Consider the following 6000-nt stretch of genomic DNA (forward strand, 5'->3'; position numbering starts at 1 on the left):
CTCTCCAATAAATTTATCCCATATTACAAATAATGTTTTTAAAAACATAAATAGAAAGAAAAAAGTTCATTTAATATAGATGACTTGGCCCACGTGTCACATTTACTTCCCATTCTCAACATACACTAAAAGAAATGTAGTGCTTCACTGGGAGACATAAAAAAAAAATACACGGGGAAGGTCTGGTATGATTCTTTGAATTCCTGCTTCTGTATCTCTTTTCATTATAGGTAGACCCTTTTCAATATCTTATGGATATAATCTCAAAAGTAAAAAATGTGAATGTAATAGTCTGGAGAAAAGAAAGGATGTGGTTGAAACACTATAAAGTCCATTGGAAAAAAACATACCTTAAAATTGGAGGAAGAAGAAAATTACATGTCTGATAATATATTACAAATTTGGAACTCTTTATTTCTATAATTGTTTTCATAAGATCGATTTTAGTTGAAAAATTTTACTTTTCAAGAATACTTTTCTGTGTTCTCCTGTTAAAAAACCATATTCTTTGTTAGACAGTCAGATGAAGGTTATTAAGATTACTTCTCAAAATAAAACGTCTTTAGAAAGCAATGGCTTTTTGAAAAAGCTTCGCCCATTTTGAATCTCTCCTGCCATGCAGTTTTCAGATAAGAGAGCTAAAATCATATTGTTTTATGTATACACATACATATTTTTATGTATATACATAGATATTTACTTTTAAAATTTTTTTAATTTAAATTAAATTTAATTTAAAAATTTAAAATTTAAAATGATGCCTGTGTGTCAAAACATTACATTTTTAACTTAAATCCAGGAAATTATATCATTATTTTCTCCAAATTATTTTATTCAGAATGTGTTCATATGAATGAGACTTCTTTAACATGCTGATAGGGCACACAAGGGTAAATGAGTTGAGATGCTTCCTTTCAGTTTAGAAAGAATGGCCATTTAATTTCTTATGCTTTCCTTTTTCTATTTTTAAAAATAAGTTTTATTGCATGGGTTTTGTTTTTACATGATCATAGCTTTCCCTAGTATCCTTACCTCTTCCCCTCACAGAAAGACACACCATATATCAGGCAGTACTTTTAAAGAAAAAGAAAAAAGAGAGACAATCAGTATAATAGATAATACATTGAAAAAGTCTGAAAGCGTGTGCAATGTTCAACACCTGTAAGTTTCCCAAATTCATGAAAGTGTGGGTTATAGGTGTCCTCTCACATCTTTTTTATTTGAATCATGCTCAATTTTTATAATTTTGCTACACTCACTTTTGATTTTTTTATGATTATTTTTTTCACTTACATTGTTGTAGCCATAGTATTTATTGTTTTCTTGACTCTGCTTGCTTCAGTTTGCTTCAGTTCATGGAGATCTTCCATGTATCTCTGTATTTGCTACATTTTTCATTTCTTACATCCACAGTATTATACCATTGCTTTCAATCCCACAAGCTATTTAGACATTTTCCAAATGATGAGTATCGACTTTGTTTCCAATTCTTTGCTTTCACAAAAAGTATTTCTACAAATATTTTGGTGTATATGGATCTTTCTATCAATACCTTCCTTGGAGTATAAGCACAGTAATAAAATCTCTTGATTAAAAGATATGGCAATTTTTAATAACTTTATTTGCATAATTCCAAATTGCTTTCCCAAATGGTTGTACTCTTACAGCTCTGCCAACATTGTATTACTGTGTCAGCCATTCCAACATTAACTATTGCCATTTAAAAAAAAACACCTTTGACAATTTGTAGGATGTAAGGTAAAATTTCAGCACTGATTTGATTTGTATTTCTATTATTATTAGTGATCTGGAACATTCTTTCATATGATTGTAAATGCTTTGCAATTCTTATGTGAACTGTTTGTACATATCCTTTGACTACCTATCTTGGATACCAAACCTTTATCAGAGAAACATGATACAAATTTTTTTTTCTCTTCTCATTAAATTTCTTCACTTATTATCGTAGGTGCATTAATTTTGTTTGCGCAGAAGTTTTTCAGTGTCATTTAATGAAAGTTATTTATTTTATTTTTGTTATTAACTCTCTTGTTTGGTTAAGAGTGCATCTCCAACCCATAGATGTGGAGGCATATGAGAAGCTATGAGCTACTTCTCTTCTAATTTTAATAGTATTATATTTAATATTAATTTCATGTATCCATGTAGAATGTATTGTTGGAATATGGTAAAGGTATTGGTGTAAGCATAATTTCTGCCAGACTGCTTTCTACTTTTCCCAGCAGTTTTCATCAAATAAGTATCTCTTTCCTAGGTAGTTTATGTTTTCCACTTTATCAACAGGTTATTGAGTTCCATTGTTTTTTTTTAAATTTCTTGTCTACTCAGTTCCAGTGATCTCTCTCTCTCTCTCTCTCTTTTAACCAATATCAGATGGTTTTGATTACTGCCGCTTGATAATATAGTTTGAGGTCTGGAAGTGCTATTTCTCATTTGTTGCTACCTATTTTCTTGATTTCTCTTGATATTCTAAATTTTTTATTTCTCCAAATGTTGAGTAAACATGTTCAATACTATTTTGCTCTGCAGCTTTTCTTCCTTTTTTCTATTCATGAGTTTAAGAAAGATGCAAGCCTACCTCAAACCAAACAGCTATAACCTAGTTTTTAATCAATAGTCATATTTTCAGTGATTGTGTACTTCAGTTCAGAATACTCAGTATCCTTTACTGGATCTTTGTCCAGATCATGCCCAACAAGATGGGTGTCCCATAAGACTTTGTCCTGGGTCCTCTTCTCATCTCTCTCTATCCTATTTCATTTAGTGATCTCATCAGCTCCCATGGTTTTAATTACCATCTCTATGCTGTTAATTCTCAGATTTCCTTATCTAGTACTAGCTTCTCTTATAATGTACACAATCACATTTTAAACTCACTATTAGACATCTCAAACTGGATGTCCCATAGATATCTTAAACACATGTTCAAAACTGAACTCATTACCTTTCCTCCCATCCCACTTCCTATCTTTTTTTTTTATTTCTGATGAGGGTACCACCATCTTCCCAATCACCCAGGGTAACAACTTAGATGCCATCCTCAAATTCTCACTCTCATCCTCTGTGCTCAGTACATTGCCCAGCTCTATGTATTTTACCTTTATAACATCTTTTGTATACACCTTCTCTCTGATGCTGCCCCAATTTCCTCTGACGCTGCCAACTCTATGTTGGACAGGGGGTGGGCCTTCTAGGTCCTTGGTTGTGACTTTTTGACTGAGCTCAATTTTTACAGAACAGATCCGTTTATTAAGGGGATTTGTTCTGTGAATTTAGATTCAGTCAAAGAGCCCCACTTGAGGACCTAGAAGGCCACAGGTTCCCCACCCCTGGTGTAGACCCTCTTTACCTCATGCCTACCTCATCTTCCCCCAGTACAGTCCATTCTCCACTCAGTTGGCAAATTAATCTTCCTAAAATGCAGATCTGACCCTGTTACCCCCTATCCCACTCCCTTTTGATAAACTCCAGCTGCTCCCTATCACTTCCAGTATCAAATATAAAAATCTGTTTGGCAATAAACTATTCATAACTTGGAGCTCTCTTACCTTTCCAGGCTTCTTACACTTTACTTACCCTAAAACACTGTCTCCAGGCTCTAGGCATTCTCACTGGCTGTTTCCCATGACTGGAATACTCTCCCTTTTCATCTCATCTTCCTGAATTCCTTAAATTCCTCCAAGTCCCATATAATTCCATTTTCTACAAAAAGTTTCTCTTTTTCCTTCTTAATGCTAGTATTTTCCCTCTATGGATTATCTCTAATTTATCTTGCATATATTTTATTAGTACATAGATATTTGCTTGTCATCTCCCCCATTAGACTATGAATCCCTTGACAGCAGGTACCATCTTTTGTATTTCTCTGTATTCTCAGCATTTAGCCCAGTGCCTGGAACATAGTAGATATTTAATAAATACTTATTTACTGACTGACCAACCACCACAATACCTTATGAATGAAACCACTAACTAGTCTTTAGGTATCGAATAGTATATATTGTTTGATAAGAACGTTAATTAGAGAAAAAAGAAAATAATAATTCGACTCTCTTGGCAGATAGTCCCATTGATCAAAAACAAAATTGATTGTTGTATGCTTAATTGTTTATAGTTTCTGATAAATTCAAATGTGCTGAAAGAAAAATTCCTTGAATCTGTCAGTGAAAATTTCATAACAAATCGATGTACAGTGAAACAATGTATAATGTATGATTGGCACATAGCCAAAATCCTTAGAACCTTTCAACACATTAGAATCTTGGGAATTGTTTTTTTTTTCTTATTTAAAAAGGACAGGCAATTTCCAGAAGGTTAACATAAGGTTTCCATCCTGAGTAGCAACCTTTTCAAGTTCATATATACAGTTCTGTCTATATGCAGAATATGAAATTGCAAAGAGGAATGAAATGCTCATCAATCAAACATCAAATACCATCAGAATTCAGGAAATACTTTGCATTTCCAATTATCTTATACCATCTTACATATCCCAAGCTCCCTAGCAGGTAAAAAAAAAATTCTTGTGACCCTTTGCAGATGAGAAAGAGAGAGTGAAAGAACAGTATGAAGGTACAATCAAAGATATTCTATTTAATCCTAAATGATTAATGATATATTTCTACTGATACTTTTCATAAGAATATGATTTTGTCTTTATCCTTTGCTAAAGTTAATTCAATGAAAAACTTTCCTTACTATTAATATATAACAACATATAACTGGAAGGACTAATGATTAGTGTTGTTGTTCAGTCATAACTGATCCTTCACGACCCTACTTGGGGTTTTCTTGGCAAAGATACTGGAGTTGTTTGCCATTTTCTTCTCCAGTGGATCTGATGGATCCATTTTGTCAGGCAATCAGAGGTTAAGTGACTTGCCCAGGGTCATACAGCTAAGAATTGTGTAAGGCTGGATTTAAACTCAAGTCTTTCTGACTCTAGAACCAGTGCTCTATCCACTGAGCCACCAGTTGCTTCCAATGGGTAGTAGTCCATTCCTAACTCAAAAACAAAGAAGAAAAATGAGAGTTCCTATGGTAGGGTGGTGTCTGACCATGGAAACTGAGAATCTTTTATGTTAGTTAAGCTAATACCTACTAATGAATTCAGAGAGCCTGTCCCTATGTTTCTTTTGTAGGTGTTTTATGAATCAAATTTGCTCTCAAATGATGACAATATTGGCTCATCATTTCAAAGAGTCATAATTGACATATACTGTGACTTTTGTATAAACATTGGTAGTGATGGTGATTGTTATGCACATGTGCAACATAACCAAACAATGACTGCATATTTAAAGATTCTTTGTACATATAAAGTCTACACTTGGGTTTGATGCTAAATAGATTTACACTGACCAAAACATTTCTCAGAAAAAAATCCATCCCATTCCTTATGCCTCTCAAAAGTCCAAATTGCTTTACAATTTACCTAAAGTTATGCTTCATTATGTCACTCAAACCCCATTGCAGTGGTCCCATTGTAGCTTTATGTATCATAATCACTTGGCTAGCCTGCTAAAATACATTGTCCCCAAACTTCTCCCTTAATGGAGTTGTGATGTGTCCAGTACTGGTAAACTCCTTGCCTCCTAAAGAACTTAATACCATCTCTATTTCTATTTATTGCTAGGGTGTTCTGTGACTTCTCTCCCCATTCCCAGAGTGCCAATTTGCACTGACAGCAGTATTTACTCAAACTGTTACCGTCCTGACCCTCCTATTAAAATTTTACCAATTAATCAGCCCACACTTGTATGGTTATATGGTGGGGGGTAACTCTTAGCTAAATTCTGATGGGACTCCACCCAGAAGGAAGGATCTAATTTTGCCCCAAATACTGGCTGGGCAGAAGGTGTGACAGGCCTTGGTGGAGGGTTGAGGGGAAGACATATAAATCCAATCTATCAAACCCATTTTTTAAAGGAACTTTACCCCCTCCTTTTCAGATCCCCTTCTGGGAACTGGCTGCAATGT

Source organism: Vombatus ursinus, unplaced genomic scaffold (genome assembly GCF_900497805.2).
Source record: "Vombatus ursinus unplaced genomic scaffold, bare-nosed wombat genome assembly UNPS02014924.1, whole genome shotgun sequence".
Lineage (NCBI taxonomy): Eukaryota > Metazoa > Chordata > Mammalia > Diprotodontia > Vombatidae > Vombatus > Vombatus ursinus.